The sequence below is a fragment of the Strongylocentrotus purpuratus genome, unplaced genomic scaffold (assembly GCF_000002235.5).
Source record: "Strongylocentrotus purpuratus isolate Spur 01 unplaced genomic scaffold, Spur_5.0 spur5_scaffold_14, whole genome shotgun sequence".
NCBI classification, from domain to species: domain Eukaryota; kingdom Metazoa; phylum Echinodermata; class Echinoidea; order Camarodonta; family Strongylocentrotidae; genus Strongylocentrotus; species Strongylocentrotus purpuratus.
Window position 1 is genome coordinate 10,635,838 of NW_022145599.1, and position 24,518 is coordinate 10,660,355.

Sequence of the window (24,518 nt, forward strand, 5' to 3'; positions counted from 1 at the left end):
ATTATAATAAAGACAGATAAGAATATTCATACTACTATCTACAGTAACAATGGACATGAAAGTCATACTAATCAAGCTTCGTTTCATTTACCCTACATCTGACATTGCATGGTCTAGCTGGCAAGCACTAACAAAACTGCTACGAACCTTTATGGTACAGATACAAAGTATTTAAACAAAAATCAGTTCACACAGTGGCCTAATGGGATCAGGGCAATTATGTATGCGGTGGGTGAAGTTGAACATGTGCTTTAGAGATTTCTAATGAGGAACAAATGAGGAGTTAAGAAGATACGTCACAAGCACGATAATGGATTAGAGATTAGAAGATCACAAGAGGATAGTATGTGAACATCAGACAGAAATAGACACAGAGAATATCAGAAGTAGAGAAACGCATATGCACACACGTGTAGAGACAGAGAAAGGGATGGAGAGAGGGAGAGAGGGGGAGAGAGGGAGAGAGAGATGGGGGAAGAGAATTTAATTAATTCATACTTGGCAAGAGTGATATCATTTCTATACATAGATTCAAAATATATATCCCTATTATAGCTGAGAATATGTAAAAATAAAAATAATTCAAATTTATCACAAAAAGACCAAAACTACATGTACCATTTTTAAAATGATTATAATTCGTCCTTGTTTTCACGAAGTGACGGTAGTGAGGAAAATCGTAACGCAAAGTGAATGCAATTTTTTTTCACTACCGTCACTTCGTGAAAACAGCGACGAATTATGAAGGAAAATGAGTGAAGGGGGGGGGGGGGAGAGGCCAGGGAGGGATGAAGAAAGGGAGACAGACAGACAGAGACAAGTTACTCCCAGGACAGGCAGCTAGAAGGCAACAAACTTGGCATTCATGGATTGGAAAGAACTTTCATGCTGGCACAGCAGCACTTTAGCGTCAAGGTCAAAAATAGCTCGAAAGGAAAAAGAAAGGAAAAAGAAAGGACACAGCGCTAAATGTAAAATCAGATAAACATTTTCTCCTTCTCCCAGAGAAGGATGTGGTAATTTGAAGGATGATTCATTACGTATGTGCTGGATGTATTTTGAACAAGTTGAGGGGGACAGATCTTACTCAATTTTCGAAAGCTAAATCGAAACTGCTTCCACATGAGGTCATTCAAAATATAATCCCTGCCTTCTTGAAATAGAAATGTTTGTTGATTACTCTTTTTGTGCGTCACAAAAAGAAGTGGGTTTAATTTCAGGTAACACACTTTCTTGATTAGCTAGTGGTTTCTGTTTTTAGCAATGGTAATTGTTAACGAGATACAAAGTCAATAACAAAATCTCCAATATGCATAAATAAAGAATATTACAACTGTCTACATCTATCTTTCTTTTCTGACTATATAAGTTAGCAATAATGATACCGCTATGACTTATTTCAATATTCAATGTGTAATGATCACAATTCCTTATGTATTTTGTACAGAAAGTATGGGAAGAAATATACAACATAGTGGTTATTAGTAGAAGTAGTAAAAATAGAAGAAGCAGTAATAATAGTAGTAGCAGTAGTAGAAGTAGTAGAAGTAGTAGTGGTAGCAGCAGTAGTAGTTGTAGTAGTATAAGTAGTAGTAGTAACAGTAGTAGAAGTAAAAGTAGTAGTAAAAGTAGTAGTAATAGTAGTAGTAGTAGTAGTAGTAGTAGTAGTAGTAGTAGTAGTAGTAGTAGTAGTAGTAGTAGTAGGAGTAGTAATAGTTATTGTTTTTGTAGTTGTGCTGAAACCTTTGCAAGACTGGTGGTAGTGTACTTTAAGTACTTAGCTTACTTAATAATGATAATAAAGAAGTTGTAGCAGCAGAAGAAACAAATACATCTCCTTAATCCACTAATTGAATACAGTTATGACAATAAAAAACTCACCTTCTCAATCAAGCCCTCTCAAAATCTCACTGTAGTATTATTCCATGATTTAATATTCCACCACAAGACACAAGGATGTCAAATAGCATCCAACTATGTCCTCCTTATATATCTTCCTCGATCCTTGAACAACTTATCCAGAATCCAGAAAGGCACTTCATACAAGCTTCTCCAAGAACGGTTAATCAGTTTTTGAACAAGTCCATTTCAACGTCGATCGAGCTTCACTAACAATGGTCACAGCTAACGGATCAATGAATTCACAGGGCATCTACTTCAACAACAAAGGCAGCGTGGGAATTGAGGAAAAAGAACGATAACAATTGAATCATCTGAAGGTCGGGTAATCCTGATATCGTGAAGAATACTAGTCAGAATGAAATTTCCTGTGAGGATACCAAGCGGTCACCTGTCGGCACACATGATAATAGTTACCCTAGACATGCATTTCTAATGCTCGTTGCGGCTTCAGAGGAAACGCTTTATATATACACACGTAATCACCCGAACATGATTATCTAATGTTGGTCACTTGCAAAATTTATCATATAAAAAAATAGAAAATGAAGAATGATGGTGCAAGAAAAAATGTTTGCAGAAAGTCCAATCACTGCATGATACTTCAGAAAAAGTTTTTTGGTCGAGAGTACATCCATCCATGTGCGATGGAGTCAAGCTACTATCTGACTGATGAGGCTGGCAATACGAGGTAGCCAGGATGAGCCCTGATTGGTTGGTTGGTTTGTGTTGTTGCTTGTGTGTAGTGAATGAGCATGTACGTGCGTGCGTATGTATGTTTATGAGTGTGGGTGGAGGATAAGGAAGGACTCATACTCAGATGACTTCTCTCTCTCTCTCTTCCATACTCGGTTTAATTTATCCCTCACCTTTTTTTTCCTTCTCTCTCTCTCTCTCTCTCTGTGTCTGTCTCACCAATCTTCCACATTATATTTTCCTTCTCAATCTACATCTTGAGCTATCTATTTCTCTCTCTCTACCTTTCTGTCTGCCCATCTCCGTCTCTCTCACACACACATCCTCCCACTCAAACTTTCTCTCCACTCTGGTCCCCTCTCTCCCTCTCCCCTCCCCCCCCCCCCCCCTCTCTCTGTCTCTCTCTCTCTCTCTCTCTCTCTGTCTCTCTCACTGATATCACATGTCTTCAATTTACAGTTCCTTATCCATCTTGTGGTCTCTTTCACCATCTCCATCTCTATATATCTCTCTTTCTCTCTCTCTCTCTCTCTCTCTCTCTCTCTCTCTCTCATCCTCTCCCCATAACCCCCTCTCTCATTTTCTTTCATCTTCCTCCCTATCTCTCCCCCTCTATCTACCGTTCCCTCGATCTCTCTTACTCTTTCTCTCTACTCCCCCCTCTCCTTTTCCCCCTTTCCGAAACCAAAGTCAATTCAGAGTCATCATTAAAAGCACAATTCATATTTTCTCTTTCTACATCTTCAAGCCTAATCCTTTTCTCCCTGGGGAATGGATATACATCGATGTACATCTTCAAATTTCAATCTTCTGTGGTTATGTTTTAAGCCTTCCAGGGTATCATTAATCTCAGTTTAACATTCTGCACAATGTATAATAACTGCTCATAGCAGGTGCACTACTTCAAGCACTTGACTTTCCCATTCAATCCATCCTCTTCTCATCATCATATTCATTGTTTTGGCTTATCATTATGCACATTTGTTCATTATACATTAACAAAAGCATTCTCTATACTCTTCTATGCACAGTCTTGGATCAGAGATGCGTATGAGCTATCAATGATGCCATACCAATGGGAAATGCGTAGCTGAGCATTTTCTTCAACACAATTTTTGTTCTTTCATCATTTGTCCCCGCCCCTCTCTCTCTCTCTCTCTCTCTCTCTCTCTCTCTCTCTCTCTCTCTCTGTTGTTTGTCTCAGTATCTGCTATCTACATTTTAGTCCTATCCCTCACATTCTCTCTTTCTCTATCCCCTCCACCTCTCTCTCTCTCTCTCTCTCTCTCTCTCTATCTATGTCTATCTCGCAGTAGCACTCTTTCTCTCTGTCTTTTTCCATCTCTCAATATTTCTCTCTTTCTACTCTTGCCAATATCTCTCTCTGTCCATCCTTTTTCAACCTCTCTCTCTCTCTCTCTCTCTGTCTGTCTGTCTGTCTGTCTGTCTGTCTCTGTCTCTCTGTCTCTCTTTCTCTCTCCCTTCCTCCCTCCCTCCCCCGCTCTCCCGCTCTCCCAATCTTTCCTACTGCCTCTTGCCTTTTCTTTCTTCTTCACACCAGACAAGAAAGTGTTAAATCAAGAATGATAAATTGTGCTAAAAGGCTTGGGAAACAACATAACTGTTTTTTTCTGACAGCATTAGCAGTGACAAGCTAGCAACCAGCCCATTCACACAAAGTCTTTTTTTATACATGCAACTTTACACACATTATTTCTGCATTATATCCATACTTTACCGTGTTAGCCATCAAGCAATGACTATTTCAAGTACCGGTAAAACATCTAGATGCACTTTGTTTATATATCAAAGTATATCAAAGGATAGCTTGCAATAAATTTTATTACCCATCATTTTCTCTCGGAATTAAAAATATTATTCAACTGAATTCTCTTCAAATACAATCTTAATGTGCATTACATCTCTCGTGCAAAGAGGACTGCAAGATATTGTCTGCTAATTAGAGCCAATTAAGGGGGGTTGTCTCAATTCTATTGAACCTGTAGAAATTAAGATGGATATTAAATGACCTTCTAGCTTTTAACAGGTCATTAATACACATTATCACAAAGCATTTAAATATAAGTTTGCACAGACTGCACTGCATTAACACTGGTCATATAAATGATACAACTCTACTTTGTACTTGTGCCAGTGCATATTTGGATTTTTTTACGTTTTAACATCTCGGGGGAGAACAGACCCTGCTCTAGCTCTCTCCATATGACCAGACTGCTAGCTGGATGAGGATCGAGACAGCCGCTCATATTTATGACACCATTTTGTATCAATACAACTCATACTAGACAGCACTGAAGTATATTTCTGACAGCGTTCTCACTTAATGGAAAGATGACAGATAGCACATGGATGTCGTGAAGAAAAAGTTGGATGAACTCCAATTGAGGTGGAAATGGCCGGGGCGGGCCTTTTTTTATCAGATATATATGATTATGTACATCCAAAATGAATTGAAAATGAATTGAAAATGTCTTCAGTCTTGAAAGTAGCGCTTAAGGCCTTTCATACTTTACAATAGCAGCAGACAAGTCAGATGATACCTGTATGGAATGGTAAACCACTGTGTTTTTTTATATCAATGATGCAAAGTGTAATACACTTCCCATTTCTGAATCTTATAACTCAGAGCTGATAGTGAATGTGCATAGTACCATTATTGTGCGTCATTACCATTCATTTAAACGGGGGGAAATTGCGGCGGCATTTTCTGCGGCGGTTTACTGCGCCATATCCAAACAAGCCTTTATATTCATTTTATGCGCGTGTGTGAACTCTTACAAGCTATTATTCTGACCCATGAATATTGGTGTGTGAACAAGGCTTAGAAAAGATATGCTACTGTAATATAAAACACCTAACTGATAATGGTATCCTCTTTATCTAACCTGTGATCGCCAGGACTTGTATGCCATTAGATCATATAAGCACAGAAAGCTATATGTCTAATCACCTGCTCAGAGCTAAAAGAGCGTTAACACCATGTTAAACTCTACTAGTTAATGCCCTTCTGGCTCCAAACAAACGAAAAGTTGACACTCAACCCAACTCAATCGATGTGAACAAGGTTTTCTAGTATAAAGTATACGGAGTAGCTAATTATCAACGTTCATAATTTAAACTCCATATTCCATTGTCAATACACTTGTCTACTATGAAATAAAATGGGAATGATTAAATTAAAATTATGTGCGAACACTACCTGAGCCCTTGACCCTACGACTATCAACGGGCGTGAACATGGCTCTCTAGTTTGGAGCAGATAAGCTCAGGTGACAGCCGAAAATGTCATTTTAAAATTCTAATTTTCAGATTGCAAGCCATATCGTATGAGAGGTGTAAATAAATTCTCATGACATTTAAGAAAGTGTACTTGATTTCATATTCCACCATATTGAAGTGGGAATCAGCATGCTTTATCATCAACAATAATGCCACCTTTTTTTGCTACCTTGAGGCCACCATCGACATCAGGCAACACGGTCCTGATGGCGGTCCCCTGTGTTCACAAATTCTGTTAATTGTAAAATGTTAATTTCCCATTTGCCTAGTTTTTTAATGCATTTAAAAGTAGATTGTTATTGTCTGAAAATGTGTTTTTCTGTAATGTGTGTGTGTGTGTGTGTGTGTGTGTGCATGTGAGAGAGAGAGAGAGAGGGGGAAAGAGGGAGGGGGAGATGGAGAGAGGGAGAGAGAAGAGAGAGAGAGAGAGAGAGAGATAGAGAGATAGGGAGAGAGAAATAGATAGGGAGTGGGTGAAGGGAAAATAATAAATGGAGAAGAAAGGCAGTGGGACAGAAAGATGAAATGATGCGTAGAAATTATCTGCAACTGTTTGATTACAAGGAAGACGTGCCCGTAATCACCATTAGCGCTCGGCAGTTTATCTCCGTTAGTGTCTCATGTACGATCACCTCGGGCAGGTATACACAGGCAGCAGTGACATGATTGATAGCTGGCTACCTGACTAGGTGACTGGCTAGGATAAGCAAATCTTAAAGGGGAGTAGCAATAACCCAAATTGGTTTTGCCCCATTTTGTTTGGCTTTCCATGAAAACTGGTACCCTATATAAAAAATATTAAGCTTATCTCTCTCTTTGCCTCCAAGCTTGCAGGAAGTTTGCTGTAAGATTGCGAGCAAGTTTTGCAAGCATAAATTTGTGATGCAAGCTTGTTAAGTTTGCCGCGAGCCAGCAGCAAGCTTAAGTTTCTGTGAGGGTAGATATCACTTCTGAATAACATATAGTTTTAAGTACTCAAATTCGGGAGGGGAGAGTAGGGGGAACAACTTCTCCCCTATACCCCCTCTCCAATATCTTAAAACCAATTTGGCATACTTTTTTAGGCAGGGACATGTTATAGCATCTGTCCCCGCTTCAGATTCACAAACAATAAGCGCCTGAAAATGTGATCACCCATTTTTTTTTATTGCTTTTCATTTTTATTTTAAATAGGGGAAGGAATAGTGCCCTCACACTTTAAAAAATCCAAGACCTCACCTAGCTAATTAACCACTATTAGTTTCATTAAAAAATGTTATAAAGCATCTTTAAATGAATAAAATATTTCAGAAGAATGGCAGGAAGGGGGCAAATGAAAGAAAATTCTGCCCAGGGTAGTAGAATACATGAATCTTTCATGTTCGCTACCCTCGCGCAAGGGACAAAGGAGGTCGGCTAAAAGGTTCTAGTGAGAGAGAGGGTACATGTTATCAGTATGCAGTCCATATCGATCTCTTGCTTTCGATCTACTCGAAGAGAAGTGAATCTGATGTTCGGAAAAAACCCTGGGATGATTAGCGGTATGATAAGAAACACAGCTTGCGTGACTCCTACGCTTATACCTGTGTTGATCATGATGAGCATTGTTGATGATTTAAACATTTGCAAGATAGTCTGGAGTTGGAGATGATTTGCGTTATGCCCCAACAGCTGGGGAAGATCACCAAAGAAAATGTATGTTTTCTTTCCTTCTTTCTTGTATTTAATTGTAGTTTTAGTCATTTTAAGTCAAGAACAAAGCTATGGCTTCCCAGTGTATCTTGCATATTATAAACACTGTTTAAGACTCTACAGTCTACAGGCATCGTTTAGCAATTTTAATTCTGGGATGCATGGCCCTACGTGTTATCAGCGTCTGTGATATGGTGTAATATTGAAGCCCTAAAAAAAATAGCGCTTCAAAATGATCATGAAGTGCCTGAAAAAAGTAAAAATCTTTGAGTGACAGGTTTTACCATACTCATTTTCCCCAATAGACTGTAATGTTATAAAACGGTTAGGAAAAAAATTTATGAATTTCGATTTCCAATCATAAACATCTTGATAATCAGACAGGCGATCGGCTCGTAAAAGTCATGGGGTCCTGACTGACCTACATGTTTATAATTATCATTGTAGCATTAGCTAAATCCAGGATTTTGTTTCAGAATCTGAGACAAGGTTACCCAATTCCTTTAAGACACTTATCATGAGTACAAGATTGAAGGCACTTGAAACAGTTAGATCTTTCAACACTTTTTTAACAGGACTTTAAGAAGTGAACAGCACATGCATGTCCAATATGACGAAGAGCCTCATCAGAACACAGTCAGAATGAATAATTAGTCTCTCATCAATTTGGGTTTAATAATCAACTTTTCTAGCACAGCCCTAGGTCTGGTAGGACAGAAAAGGCTCGTCTTCATCAGCCTGAGTTGGCCAAATTATAGCCCGCTATTTCTGAACCGGGAAATTAGCCAGATCACGAAATAGCAGGCTATTTGGCAGGTGAAGACGCAAATAGCGGGCTATTTGACAGGGAAATCTTTCCAAGATATCTTAGGTTAGTTTGCAAAATAGCCCAATATTTGTGGTCCGCCTTCACCAGCTCCAAGACTCTGGAAAATTTCTCGATCCCGGCATGCGCATTCATGTGTTATAGCTCGAAGGGTGGATCTCGCACTATACTATGCACTATGAGCGAACACTGATCAAATTTCTCGAGCTCAAGTTTCGTGCTGATGAAGCCGCGATTTGTAAATTCAGGATAATTTCCCAGATCACAAAATAGTAGGTTATTTGGCCAACTTAGTCTGATGATGACAGGCCTAAAGTATACAGATGGTACAAGTTAGAGTTACAGAGAGCTCAAAGCATGATACAACTAATACATGTTAAGGCGTTGTTTAACATTTGGTTTGGGAATATCTGATGTTAATTTCTCCTGACAGTTTCAGGAAAAATGATAAGCCTTTGGTAAACAAAAAAAAACTAATAAATGTTTTCTGGAAGTCATTCCTCATTTCATCTTGCTTCCTCTCATTTTTTTGCAACTGATTTTCTAAACATGTCTTTCCACAAGTTAATAAATAACCGACTGGAGACATTTTCACTTTTGGTTAACGTGCATTATGTAACTGCAATATGAAAAAGAAAAAAAATTGACAAGTGAAGAAAACATCCAAAAGACAGTTCATTTTAATCGTTGATATCGTTGATCAATTCACACACAGGATTGTCACATTGGATTGCAAAGATTTTCCATTTTGACAGCCCTCACTTATTTGGAAGACGTTTTCCTAAAACGTCATTGCTACACCAGGCAACATATACCGGTAAAATCACATGGGGTAGCTAGCTAGGTGAGCTGAAACATGAAAACATGTTGCTTTCATCTCTTCAGTATTGGAAGAATGTTTCCTTAATCCCACTTTAAATAAATTGAATGAAGCGATCCTCTCTAGCTACAATCCAATTATTTATTTTCATCTGGTCCATCTGCGGGAAGTTTATTTGTAGCTTCGATTGAAGGATGTCGCCTTACTTCGGGATTGTTTTTCTTCTTTGCTGCAATCTGATATGAATTTTGTTACCGTTCAAATATGAAAAGTTCTCTCATCCCATTCTATTTACGTCTCTCTCTGCTATCTCTTTCACCTTGCTCTACATCATCAACTAATTTGACTTTTCTCTTTTTACTCTCTTTCTTTCTCTATCTATACATGTATCTCTCACTCCCTCCCTCCCTCTCCCCCCTCTCTCTCCTTCCTTCCTTTTTTTTTCCCTCCACTCCCTCTTTCTCCCTCCCTCCCCTCCTCCCCTCTCTCCCTCTTCTTCCTTCCGTCTCTTTCTCCTGTCCCTCCCCCTCTCTCTCTCTTCAACCTCTCTCTATCCATATTCTCTTTAACATAACCCCATCCCTTTTATACATGCAAAGTCTCTCTTGTTCTTTCTTCCTTCCACTTTCTCAACATACAATTTCACCAAAACCTAAATCAAGATTGGAGTTCCAAATACATTTACAATTAACCATCCTCTCCTCCATGCACTCTCTCTCCTCCCTCTTTCTTTTCTTCACTCCTCGACTCTACCCCCCCCCCCCTCCCCCTCCCCACCACCACCACCAACATCACTAAAGATCCCGCACCAAGGAAGCAGCGTGCTATACTAAGCCACCCAATATCCTTCTCTCATTTGCTTCCAATTTTCTTCCAAACCAATTACAGAAGAGCTAACCCAGTAAGGGGATACCTTCATGACCTTGTCCCGAACTCCACGCTGTCTTTACACCTCTCATCTCTGGGGAGGGGAGATGATGAAAGACAAAGGTGAGAAGAAAGAAAATAGGAATGGAAGAAAAAAGAGAAGACAGTAAAGGGGTAATGGGAGAGTAACATGAGGGAGAGAGAAAGATGCAGTGCATTGAAAGAGAGAAAAAGAGATAGTGAGATTTAGAGGGGGCGGGGGGGGGGGGGGGGGGGGCAAAGAGAGAGGAAAAGAGGAGAGAGAGAGAGAAAGAGAGAGAGAGATGAAGAGAGAGATGGAGAGACAGATGGAGAGAGAGGTGGAGAGAGAGAGGAAAGAAGAATGAATGAAAGAACTTTTGAGTTATTTCATGCTCATTCTTCATAATCAATCTTTATAAGATATGAACTTAGACACCTTACCTCCATCACTGCATTACACTTGTGCTAGGAGTGTGAAAAAGAGGGTCAAGTCCTCACTTCGTTCATATTTTCCACCATTCAAAGAAAATCGAAGTCTTGAATGTTGACTCGGTGCCTGGATATGAAAATACTGAACAACATGGAGTGCACTCTTATTTTCATAGAATTCACCATCATGCATGAACACTTAGCAGGCAGAAGTGTAGGCAAAGTGTGACCCAAGTGATAAACATCATGTAACTCCCCTTGAAATGTCCTCCAGACGGAGCTTTCTGAGATGTTTAGAGCACTTGAACACATTCTAATAAACATTCCTAGAGCTCCAACCGTCAAGGTCATGTGATACAGGTCTTCAACTGGTGCATCTTCACTGTGAAGCACTGCACTTTAAGCATTGCTGTTTTGTTATGTTATCATTTCTTTTCTACCATCATGGAGTTTTAAATTACAGTACAGAGTGGTTCGGGAGGGGGGGGGGGGTCTAGATTAACATTTGTGGGCATGGAACCCCTGATTAAATTGCATAATTTGGGGCACCCGGCCGGCCGGCCTGTTGATTTCCTACCCTGCTGATAACATGCTGTCCTCAAGAAACCATAACTTTTGGTAAGGAGTGTGCAGTAAATTTGACCTACCGTAGCCAGTTGCACTTAGTTCCTAATGTACTGATCTGTAGCACTTTTGTTGTGGCAGGTTTCAAAGGTTTGGCAACATTGTTACACAACTTTCGTCTTAAAATCGTAATGTTTTGATGGTCATAGTTTAAAAATCAAAATGCCTTGGCATGTTCCATGCGATGTCGCTCTGAAAGAGGTCTAATTACTAATAGGTCGAGCATACTCGCACTAGTGGTCTAATTAAAATGATGTTAAAAGGGGTTTGGGTGACTTCCTCCTGAACATTATAACACTCCTTGTGGAGGGTTCCATGTAGACAATAGTATAAATGGGTTTTCATGAATGTTAACTTGTGAGAAGGGGTATGTTATCCTTCTGCACCATTCTCAATTAGCATTCAGGGACATGCGTTTACACTCCACTGAAATGGAGGGCAGTTCAGTAAACGCATCGTGAATCTCACCTTCAAACATGCTCAGAGCATCCAGAGATGCTCGAATCATCTCAAAAACGTACTCAAAATTCATGATGCTCGTCCCATTTGAGCCCGTGTGATCGATAGAAAGCAATGCATATTGCACATTAATTCATTCGATCAGTCACCCTCAATGTTTATCAATAAGGCAGCACAAATGTATAAATGTATAAAAGGCAGATATCTACATGTCCCCTCCCACCTCCTCTACGGACATATAAATGTACAAAAGGCAGTTACATGTAACCACCCCAGCACCATCGGAAGTCATCCAAGAAGCTCAAGGTGTGTTCTACAGAATCTTGACCAAAAGCAGAGGCAAGTCAGGTAGATGTGAAGTTCTAGAAATATAAATGGTAAGAATGTTGCTCTTTGTATATCTACATCTACAAAACACATTTAGTCTTATTGTCTAAGTTTCAAACAATTTTATATTATAGCTTTGGAGTTTTTGCTCTCCATCCAAACTGGGTTGGATCTCCATATAGGTTGTATGGCACATAATCCTGCAACAATTCGTCGCTGTTTTCACGAAGTGACGGTAATGAAAAAATATTGCATTCACTTTGCGTTACGATTTTCCTCACTACCGTCACTTCGTGAAAACAAGGACGAATTGCTCCATGTCCAACTTCCTAAGCTAACTGAATTCCTTCAACCCCAGACCTATAGCTACACCTAACCCTTAACCTAACCTCAAACCTAATCGCAACCATAATCCTAACCCTATACCTTTGATGAAATACAACTCTGAGAATTGTCGCCAGAGCGAAATGTCGGGTCACCCTCACATCCGCTTCTTACGCATCCATCTCGTACCCCCATGCCATGACTTGCCATGCACACAGCCGACGACGGGAGGGCAAACACAGCTTACCACGCCAACGTTTGTTCACCCGTCCCCAGGCCAGTGCGATGATCAAACACTCTTCACCCTCAAAAGCCCTCGCACCATCTCACCCCCTCCCTCGCAACCCCTCGAAAAACCCCTCAACCTTTCCGAGAAATAGCGCTTCAAGCTTGGTTAGCCGATACAGGGAACTCCATGGTCACTCCAATATTGGGGCGGATCGATACGGAGATAGTCGGAGGATGGAATCGATTGAAACTACAGCTTCCCCCACCTCCTCTCCTGTGCTGAAAAAAAAAGGAGTGGCAAGTAAAACACCTGCATTTATCAATGACAAAAGTTTGGAGAAAAATTATCATATAGATAATCTTGTTTGGGGAGATGGTGCTGTCTTGTGTATAAGGTACAGGGTGCAGAATCGGCAGATCCTCACCACGTACAGCTACATGAATAACGTCCTTCAGTAAGACATTAATCTACATTTGCATTAATAAATCAATGTCTTTCTGCCTCTCAACACAATACAGTATCTCTTCCTTTCTATTGCTACACAATTTCACATCGGCAATGTACAGAAGTATACAGTAACTATAAGGTTTCTTTAAAACAGTTTATGATAAGTCTAAGAAAATATGTTCTGATATACATGTATCTCTCTTCTCTACACTTCTCCTCTAATTTTTTTCAGCTACTTGCTCTTTCCGACCCCCTTCCACTTACTTAGAGAGTTAATGCATGCTCCAGGCCGGACTGATAGATGTTCCCTTTTTATGGAGTTCACGGTCTTCTTCTCGCAAAGGTTGACCTATATGTTGTCAAACATGCCACCTCCGGTTTGTTTTCATGTATTTCAAATTGTGGCCACTGTCTTGTCAAACAGTCTTGAAAACTAAACTCTTCTATTTGTTTAATATGTGTTTGCTGCCTACATATATCACAATTCCACTAAATAAGATTGTTAAAGAATCTTGTCTGTGTGTAATTTTTTTTCTATAATAACTGTTTTATCAATAGCTTGAACATTAAGGTCATCTATTTTGTACAAATAATTGTGAATTTTGTCTACAAATAAACATATCTCAATACCACCTAAATGATTTCTTCAAGGGTCCGATTTTTTTGTGTGAGTGTAAACCAACAAAATGGCCAAATCGACAAGAAGACATGGGTTTTCTAAAAACTGGGTTGGAATATTTTAGACTTTTATTTTTTTTAAAGAAATCTTCACAAAAGTATAAAGACTGTGGTTTGAGAGCAAACTGTAAAACCCTTAAACATAAAACATTTAAAAAGTTACATGTTGACTTTTACCACGACTTTCCATTATCTTGAACCAAAACACTATCACTTGATAGACACCATTCAAACCATTTTTTGTCTAAAGAGTGAGTTACATTTCACCAAAACTAAGAGCATCAATCATCTCATGACACGTGCAACATTACAATAACCTTCTATCCACCTCCCCTACTTTTTCCCTGGCATTACAATATACTATCAAAATCATCTTTGAGATACCATTTCTTAAAAGTGATTGTGACTGGCACTTTTCAGTTTGACATAGCAGCTCTAATTCGACACGGTGACATCTGAAGCCCACGGAAGGTGATACACTAGACACAACAACGTCCAGGACTTCAAAGACACCGCGATGCACCCTGCTAATTGAATCTGTGCCGGCTACCTCTGTCCATGGGGTTTGTAGTAGGTCCATGCACCTCTGTAACCTTCGCATATGGTCATGCATGTAGGTGGGTAATGACAGGGCTATTAATGACCGCAATAAATTGAAACAAGATCTTAAATGTTCCACCACCGGGGAGTCGGAGCCGACGAATGAAAAGGGTTGGGCTGATGTTGCAGAGCATTGTTTGCCATATTTTCAATCAGCTCATCCTTTTCTAAGGTGAGGAATGGATTCTCGTTTTGTTTTCTATTGTAATAAATCTTATTCAGTGTTGGTCAAAGCTATACATTTTGTAAATATATAATTTTGCTACCTAATGTTATATATAAAACCTAGGGACAACTGGTTTTCTTCAATTACATAGTAGCTTTTAAAGCTAAAAGACGAACCTGGGTTGGATTTATCTGTGAAACACAAAAAGCTATTCTTTTTCATTGAAATACACAATTGTTTCTTCTTTTAATCTCTCAAATGCTTCAGCATCTTATCAAGAAAGCAAACAAGTGTAATACCGGTGATGAAACTTATGAATAGATAACTAAAATTAAGATACATTGTCTAATATCAGTGCATTGTATTCTTATCATTCTTCATTATTAAAACAGGCTGTGTAGTAGCAATGCTAGCTAGAATCGCACAAGCATTTTAACAATCCTTTTTGTATGGCATGGATACAATAAGAATGTTATTCCTATTATGAAAGTGATTATTACTATGGACATTACCAGTAGCATAATTGACAACTGATCAGAGGAGAATTTGCTTTTATGCAACCAAAAATGTTGATTATGTATTTTTAGATAATTACCCGAACCCATGGACTTAATTTGAAGTTATCAAATTGAGCCAAAAAAAACTAAACTGCCTACAGAATCACTATTATCATTATTATTGTTATTTTTATTTTTTGTGGCAAAAACAAAACCAAGAAACAATAAATACAAAACAACAGTAAGGTTTGAAATAAAAAAAAAATTAGATTATCTAAATAAATATATCCCAAAGGTCTCCTTTTCCAATTATACATATATATATATATATATATAAACGCCTACAACTGACGTAGGTTTCTGCGTAATTTGCTAAAACCATTACGTTCATCTCGAAGGATAATAATCAACATCTTTGTGTAATTTGTCCCCAGACAAAGGAAGAGTCAGTCTTTTATTAATCTAATGATCAAGAATTCTTCTCAACTCTTGCTGTGTTTTAATGTGTAATCTAGGTTGTGTAATTTTACTGCACCTGGCTCCTCAATGTAATATTGGTAAGGTACAAATGTCTTTGTTTTGTGCATGAAAAAGCTGTCAATACCATTAAGGAAAGGCAAGAAGATGCAAAAAGGCAGAATTTTTTTTTGAAACCAACAAGATGAGAGGGGAAGAGAGGGGGTGGCAGAGGCAGAGGCAGAGAGAGAGAGAGAGAGAGAGAGAGAGAGAGAGATGGGGGGGGGGGGCAGAGTGAGGGGAAGCAAATTAAGAGAGAGAAAGAGAGTGAGAGAAGATCAATTAAAAAGCATAAGTCCAAATCCTATTTCTGAGGTGATCTGGATACTCTTTCGTTAATATATCCTACTGGAAAAAAAAGTTTTCGTACGCATTGTCTACATTTCCCCCTCCTCCTCCTTCTCCTACTCCTTCTTCTTCTTCTTCTCCTACTTCTTCTTCTTTTTCTTATCATTATTGATCTTCTTCTTACTCTTCATCATCATCATCATCATCATCATCCTCAGTTCTACCTTCACTACAAAGTGCACTGGCTGCAATTCTAGCGCTTCATCCAATTACCTGCATACAGCAGACCGAAAGGCAAAAGGGTCAAAACACTGGAAGAAGCGGAGAACGAAAGATAGAGAGAGAGAGAGAGAGAGAGAGAGAAAGAGAGAGATGGGGGAATAAAAACCATCCATGTCTTTCCAAACATGAAATGATCCTATATAAAAACACTGATTAGATTGCCTGCTTCATCGTCATGGCAACAACCAATGGAATGCCTTTCACAGTCGTATCTAACGAATTTAACATGGTCCTTTCTTTTCTCCTATTTTTTCTTAAATCATTTCACAGCCAGCGATGCAGAGGACGAAAGTTTGACAAAATCCATCAGCTTCAAGCTGGTAAAAAATAACAAAGTTTGTCATCTTCTATCATGCATTCTTGAATTTAAAAACCATTAAAATCACAAAAATCTATTTAACGATGTTGTTAACATATCAAAATATTAAAAATTAAATTACAGGTATGCATGGAAAATGAAAGATTACATTTTATGACAACATGGTTTCCATTACAATCAATCTAAATTAGAAAAGATTACGAATGTTGCATATATATGAGGACATTTTCCAGGAATTGATTTTCAAGACGTAAACTTGGGAAAAGATAGAAAGTTGTCATTACTTTCCTGTAGTTCTAAGAAGAGCACTAGTTAATTCATTTATGTATAATTTTAACATCTTTCCTATCTCTAATTTACAGCTCCTAATTCTTTTTCCTTTTCATTTTCATCTATGCTCTGTTTCACTCTAAGATCTTCAACATTCGTTTTACATGTACATGTATGTATCTGTCATCGTATCATCCGACTGATTTCTGTCTCTGTCTGTCTGCCCCCCCCCTCTCTCTCTCTCTCAGTCACTCACTCACAATAATGCTCAACCTCCAAGTCTTTAATACATAATTTAAATGATTTTGTCCATCTGTCTCCCGTTTAATCTCTCTCTCTCTCTTTCCCTCTGCCTCTACCCCCTCTCTCCCTCCCTTTCTCTCTCTCTCTCTCTCTCTTTTCTCCCTCCCTCCCTCTTCCTCTGCCTCTACCCCCTTTCTCTCTCTCTCTCTCTCTATATATGCTCTCTGATTTTAATCCCTACCCAAGTACCACATCTGAGCTGAGCTGAGCAGGTTTCCAACGCTAGTCAGACAGACACGATTCCAAAGCACAACCAGACAAAAACTCATTTCCTTCTCCCCGCTTGTTAAACACAAACGACAGGTGCTCCTGATATTTTGAAAAGGTCCAGAAATGAAGAGATTTAAAAGAAGAAACGCCTTCAATCCGAGTTATAAAAACTCCTACGTAAACTTAATATTACTCTTGCTTCAACAAATCTAGGTCTTAAGGTTTTTTTCTATTTTTACATTAAATAAAAAGTTTTTTCATCCATTTACAATTTCTTAAATGCATCACAAAGTCAGAGTGGCTGTATATTGACTTTTGGACTAAAAGTCAACATGCAATAAAAGTTACATATACATTACTGATATGCACCTTTTAATTAGTTTCCAAGTGTTCTGGTTTAATCTAACACCACACAAGGACACTAATATGGCTATTTTCATAACCTAGAAAATGCATGCTGAGCAACAAAAAAAAGTAATTTTAACATAATCAATTCATTTTATCTGAATGCTAATGAATATATTCACACATGATGAAAGCCGAGAGTGAACGTGAAATTAAACCATTGATGATGGTCGTTTGTCTCATACATAAGGCTGTCTACTCATTACAGAATTTAATTTAATTCCATGACATAATCAGTTTGCAAAAACACCAAACCTAATCACAGCTTCAGCCCTGGTAAATTGCATGTGCATGTACATAGTTCTTAAATTCTTATGGACCGACATCAAATTAGCATGCACACAGCCACACAGCACATTAGGGTTTGCGGTTTCTAATATTTAAAAAAGTACAAAATCCACATTTCAAATGTAGGTAACGATATGTAAAATCAATGCAGTTGTGTTATCAGTTAGGGAAATTGACAGAATTTCCAAAAATAGTTTACTAAACAACATGGTTTACAGCAATAATAATAATAATAATAATAAGCTGAATTGCACATGTATACAGTACATGTATATACATGTACAAGATAAAAATGTACATTCAAATTCAAATTACATGGCAATATAATTGATCTTTCTACAATCATCAATATAATTATACATATAAAATGCATTTTTAAAATCTGGAAAAATTACAGTACATAGAAATATTATCCAAAAAAATTGAATACCTACTGCTTTTTCTGCGTCACAAGCAAAGTAACTAAAAGAGATTATACATACAGCGCAGACTGACTCTCTGTCTGCCTGCAAATCATCTCACATGCCTTACTTTGATCTGAACAAAATCTTGCAATCATTTCTGCTTAGCATCGTAAATCCATTGAGATCCATTCATGCATTATTCATCCCATAACATAACTCTTGTATGCATTATCTGGAAGCAATGTGTACAGAACTTGTTCAGGTGAAATCAGGTTGAAAATTCATAGAGTAGTTATACTCTGCCCCAGTTACAAGGAGACATGCATGCATGGAGCTATTAATATTGTTGAGCTTGCTTATATGTCATATTATTAAAGTGAACTTTCTTTTTTCCTTTAACATATGAATTAAGTACTAGGCTTAACGTCGGTTGCCATTGGTAACCGTCTACTCTTTTTTCTGCATCAAGAAAAATAGCTATCGAAATCAAATATACTTTTTCTACCTTTATTGCACCTTCCACTCAAAAAGAGGCAATTTTATTAGTCTTGTGTATCGATCATTTTTTGAAACGCGCAAACATCACAATGATATGATTATTATCCAAACATGAATTACTCTCCCTTGACTTGATTTTTTGAAAGTCTTCGCAATTGTGTTTTAAGTAACAAGAAAAAATGTATAGGTTGTACAGACATTCCGTGGCTACATTGCCGGTAAAATCATCATCATCATCAGCATCATCATTATGATCATCACCACTATCATCATCACGATCATAAACCAACATCATCACCACTATCATTATCATCATCATCACCATCATCATCTTTACTACCATCATCTAGATTCCAACTGCTCTATTACAAGGAAGATACAAGCTCCAAGGACAAAAGATAAATGAAAGGGTGAACCTACCACCTTCTCTTATTCTGTCATGCCACATCATATCATCTCCTCCTGTCTAGGAATTCCTCTGCGAGACTCCAATACCACGCTCGATGGAAGAAACAAAATAACAACTCAGAATTTGGCATCAACAACATATACCTTCCAGGTGAAAATGGGCAAAATAGATAATACGCTGAAATGCTCCAACCACCCTTGGAGAAACATCCATTGACTTTTAGGCTGGGGCATAAAGGCTTTTAGTCAGCTAACATACCCCCTCGAGGACCACTATCCTCCAACAACCTGATGGCCCGCAAGATGATGATGGTGGTGGTGATGATAAAATGCAAATTTCGCTCCGGCGTTAATCACCATGTATGCCCTGGTTAATTAGTGTGTACATAGACCCTCGAGACAGCCCTATAGCTAGATAGCTCACTGCTCTTTCGCAAGCGGCCCTACATCTTTAACCTTCAGGACATATTCACATTAGTCTCAAATGTCTCCATGTCCGATAGGACAGGTTTTAGTTGAACTGATGTGAGCGGATTCTCACAAGGATTAATTGAATGTATTTTCTGTTCGTTAACACAGTCACACTCTTCAAATTCAGGATGTCGTGAACTATGGGGCTGCTTTGCATGGTTTTGTACAATCATTAAAAAAAACAATTAAATGAAGATAATAATGATGATGATTATGATAATAACAATATTTGTACATTCTATAGTGCCCATATCCATCACACATGGTGATCAAGGCGCTTCAATATTAACTCGACTCTGCTACTGTGTTGGCCATGCATAGTCACGGACAAAAACTTTGATTTGCATGTTACTACACTTTATTCCAAATCTAAGAACAAAGGCAATTGAAACAATATCATCAACATTCTCCTCCAATGCAATTGATTTCTGATAGGATTCTATCCTCATCGAATATGAGATGAAATCATTGCACGTGAACGAAAGAAATCAGAATTAGTGTCACAGATGTTCTGTAATAAACATGCTACTGAAAAAGTTGTCATCTAAAACCACTACGTAAGAAACCAATCCGAGAAGAAGAAAAAATAGAGATGAAATAAACAATTTACATGGATTGCAAAGTGAGCTTGTTTTTGTGTTTTCACAGAGATAACTATCCAAACAACAAACATCAGTTTAAAGATTTTTAATAACAATCAAAATTGATGAAAAAAAGCAAATTCCAGGGACTGTAAAGTGATCTTGTTTTCATCTTTCAGAAAGATATACTATCCAAACAACAAACATCAGTTTAAAGACTTTCATTCTAGTTATCTTTCAAAGAATATTCGAGAAATACACTTCAGAAGCAGAAACAAAATATCAGAGTGAAATAGCCTCTAGAAATGATTCTTGAATTACGTCAAACAGGTTACACCCAACAGCCCCTAACCTAGCAAAGAACTGGAGGGCAAAACACGACAGGCAAACACTGCCGTTAAGGCATTAAAATGATGACGAAAGTATGAACAATAGCATCTGTTATTACTTGTACCTACGTCAAGATGAGATTTTCTCACAGACAATATATATATATGAATGATGAATATTCCACGGGAGGCTAGAGACATTGCCCAAGAGAATTATTTGTTTACAGAAACAACCTCAATTTCATTATGAATTCATTACAAATATCAAATTATCTGATGAAAGACATTTGTTTATAATGACAAGAATCTGTTCATCGTAAATTAATGAAGACCATAAAACAAGGTGCATGGAGATAAGTGCGATTGGCGTCATCTTATACATACCTCATAGTAAAGATTAACGTTGCACAAGCATTACACAAGGTTGGTCTATTCAAAATGTCATAAACAAAGTTGTCATAGTGTACGTCATATTGTTTTGTTCTAATACGTGTGGCCGACAGAAGAGCAGCACACGCACATTCATGTCATGAAGCAAATATCCAGTATCAACTCCTATGGCTTTGAGTGTCCTTAACATTAATATTTATAAAACACGTCATTGATTTATAAATCTCTTTATAGACTACCAAAGAACTAATGTCACAATCGCTCATCGTCCAGGTCACTGGTTCTAAACAACAGAGCCTGTGCATGAGGTTCACCGCAAAATAATTCAAGCAACGAGCCGCAGCAGGGTGAATTCAGTGTTAGGCACTGCATGATGTTATCACCAAGTCATTGTTTAGGACAGAATAGTTTGGAAACAGCAACCTTGACAACTTGGCCAGTATGACGTCACAATCTATTGTTCGATAACAAAGTGAAAATGGGTGATGACTATCTTTCCTTGAGTAGTTTTCTATCAAATAGGCACAGAGCTTTGAAGTTACAGGCATCTTATAAGGCTAACAACCTTTTTCTTCACACAATATAGTGTGTGTCTGCATTTAGCAGAAGGGCAGAACACGCTTACGAACTTCTGCCAACAAACCTTGATGGCTTCAAATTGGACAAAAAACGCTGTCTATGTTAGATGTGAAGTTCACATTGCAGGATCTGGGGGGCGTTTCACAAAACTTGTCATCAGTGACAAATGACGATTTGTGTTATAAGCTACTGAAATCCTTGCTTCTGATTGGTTATCGGCAGATTGGTCACTGAATTTTGTTATTTGTCATTGAAAAAACGCTATGTGAAACACCCCCATACTGACTGGGTATTTTAGAGTGATCCCGCACTTTGACAGTATATGACTTTCACTATGGCCTGAAGCCCTATTTGAGGTATTAATGATGTGATGTTTTCCCTTCTAATTCTTCTTTGTCCTCAGGTTGTTTTTCTTCTTTCCTTTTTGCACTTTCTCATTTTCTGTCGCTGTCTGTCTAGCTACCTGTGTCTCTCTCTCCCTCTCTCTCTCTCTCCCCCCTCTCTTCTCTCCCTTTCTCCTCCCGCTCTCTCTCTTTTTCTCTCTCTCTTTTTCTCCCCTCCCCTCTGTCCCTCCCTTTCTCTTACTCTAGGAACTTTCACCAATATAACATATATTTTCAAAATAGTTTAACATCTTAACAAGACGATTTTTGTACACGGGTCTGAAGTATAAAGCCAAGATATTGGAAGTAACAGTTCATTGGCATGTAAAATGTATTTTTAAAAAACAATTGAAACTCCGCCATTGATAGATGAAGATATACATGCACTGCTGTTTGATATATATATATATATATATATATATATATATATAGGAAAAATTGTTTCCGAAGAAAAGACCTTTGCAAATCTGTACAAAATCAGTAATTCTGCATTGCTCACCAAATTGGCAGTGACAACATTTGATGTCTGTACATGATGGACTTTGAATGACAAAAACCCTGGTTACTGCATTAGAATTAGAGTAGCATAATAGGAATTGGCACATAATCATGTCCTGACGAGCTTATACAATATTCATGAGCAAAGAATGCGAAGGACACCGGCAATCCTGAACGAACCACCCGCCATCCGATATCTCAAATGTTTTACCTTGGATAGCAGTTAACCATCCATGTGGGAAAAGATTATGTTGCCAATCCACACTTCACGATTTCATTAGGAATCCATGCATTTTCTCTTTACAGAGAAATGGAGTTCTATTATTTAGTAGTTTTCATGTCCCATGAAAAAGGATTGTGTCCTCATAGTTAAAAACAGGTCTATACAAAAGTTTCAACTTGGGATCAAATTCTGATGCTAAAACCTTTAGTGCAGTACCATGTGCCCATATCTGTGTCCAGTGCTGTGAATTGTTTGTGATTTCAAGCAAGATTTGGTCAATTTTTTGGCGTTCTTTCCAAATATCCAAACAAAACTGCCTTGGAAAGCATTCACAGAACATCAACGCATTTGATACATGTATCTCCTGATACAGTGAAACCTGTATACAAAAAGTGGTCCTTATAGGCAGGTGGTCTTTAGAAAATAGATTTTCTTTAAAACATGTTGCAATAAGAAATCAGTGTTTAAAGGGAAAGAAACAGAATATGGTCTTTATAGACAGGTGGTCACTAGTAGAACTAAATAATCATTTGTAAGACATGAACTTACCTTTCTTGATAAGATGATGCGCAAAGGAACAATTCTTTTGGATGATTCTGGAAGGCTGTTGTAGCGGAAGAGAGGGAGAGAGAGAGAGAGAAATAATTCATTAATTATAATATCAAAGGCGCAATACATCAAGATATGGTGAGAGATTTATAATGGGTATCAGATTTCAAATACACAGACTCATCAAAATATAAATGAAAATGCATGTCTTTCTTGACTTTATGCTACTACATGTTTTCTATCAACAGTGTCAATAATTTATTATTCTCTAGACATTATTTCAAGTGTTAATTCAGCCTAGATTTTGTTAGATTATATTAGAATTTTATATCTTTCTTATTATCAGAGTGCACCGTTTCAATTAAATGCTTGACTTTCGGCACCATAAAGAAAAATGAAATGGTACTTGAATGTGTAAACATGACTGAGAAATGTAACGGTACCTGAATGTGCGAACATGACTGAGAAATGTTACGGTACTTGAATGTGCGAACACGCCTCTCACATTTAAGCGATAACCAAAAACGCTAACAGCTTTCTAATTACCCATCCCTCTGACCCAAAGATGGCATGCAATAGAAAGAATACATTTGACTCAACAGTGAACCGTTAATGAACACTGGTTTACTTAGATGAAGCCGGGCGAGCTTTAATGAAATGGTTTCAATTGATTAATGAAAGAGGGACACTCCTCTCGCATGGCGGGGACCTGTGAAGTGCAAAGAGGAGTCATATCAGAGTTACGATCGACAGGGCTTTTATGCATTTGTCTGTACGAAATTGTGTGGGTGGGTTTAGAGAGAAAGGGATGGGATGGGGAAGAGTGAAACTTGAAGAAAAGCAGAAGGGAGAGGGGGGGGGGGGAGGGGGGGGGGGAGGGGTTCTCTGAAGGGAAACTTAATTGAAGGTAAATATTCATTTCGTGTCCTTTGGTTCCTTGTAAATCAATTTCCCCCTTTTCTGAGAATTTCAAGCAGCAGCTGGAGCCAGAGAATAACAAGCACTGGATTCTCAAGAAAGGCATGAAGTCCTGCAAATAATTATTTACACTATTTGAGATTTGATCATTTCTTCATTTGTGGCTTTAGTTTAAAAAGTATAGTACTGGCATTGGTTAAACAAGTTTACCTATGGCCTTTTACATTAGATATGAAGATGAAATTAGTTATTGATAGACCTAAAGATATTGTATTACTTGTAGGTCTATGCAAAGAATAAAAATGTGATTAAAACATCCAAGAATATAAAAGGAAAAAATCATATTGATGTTTACAGTACATAAATACATAAATAAATACTAGTTTATCGTTGGCCTTATCATGAACAAAGGAATCATGTCATATACATTACTGTACAGATTTATTGGTTTATAATAAAACAGCTATGATATAAAGCTAAAAATCAAATAGAATATTACTCAATACACTTTTTACACGAAGAAATT

General features: G+C 37.9%; 1 protein-coding gene across 2 annotated transcripts in view; it reads right to left on the reverse strand.

Annotated features, from left to right (window-relative positions):
* LOC581770 (ankyrin repeat and fibronectin type-III domain-containing protein 1) overlaps positions 1 to 24,518 on the reverse strand; it is an 89,036-nt gene that overhangs the window by 52,536 nt on the left and 11,982 nt on the right. For both annotated transcript variants that reach the window (XM_030984167.1, XM_030984166.1), the window contains exon 2: positions 23,075 to 23,129. The gene's annotated coding sequence lies outside the window, so the exon portion shown is untranslated. The remainder of the gene's footprint in view (positions 1 to 23,074; positions 23,130 to 24,518) is intronic.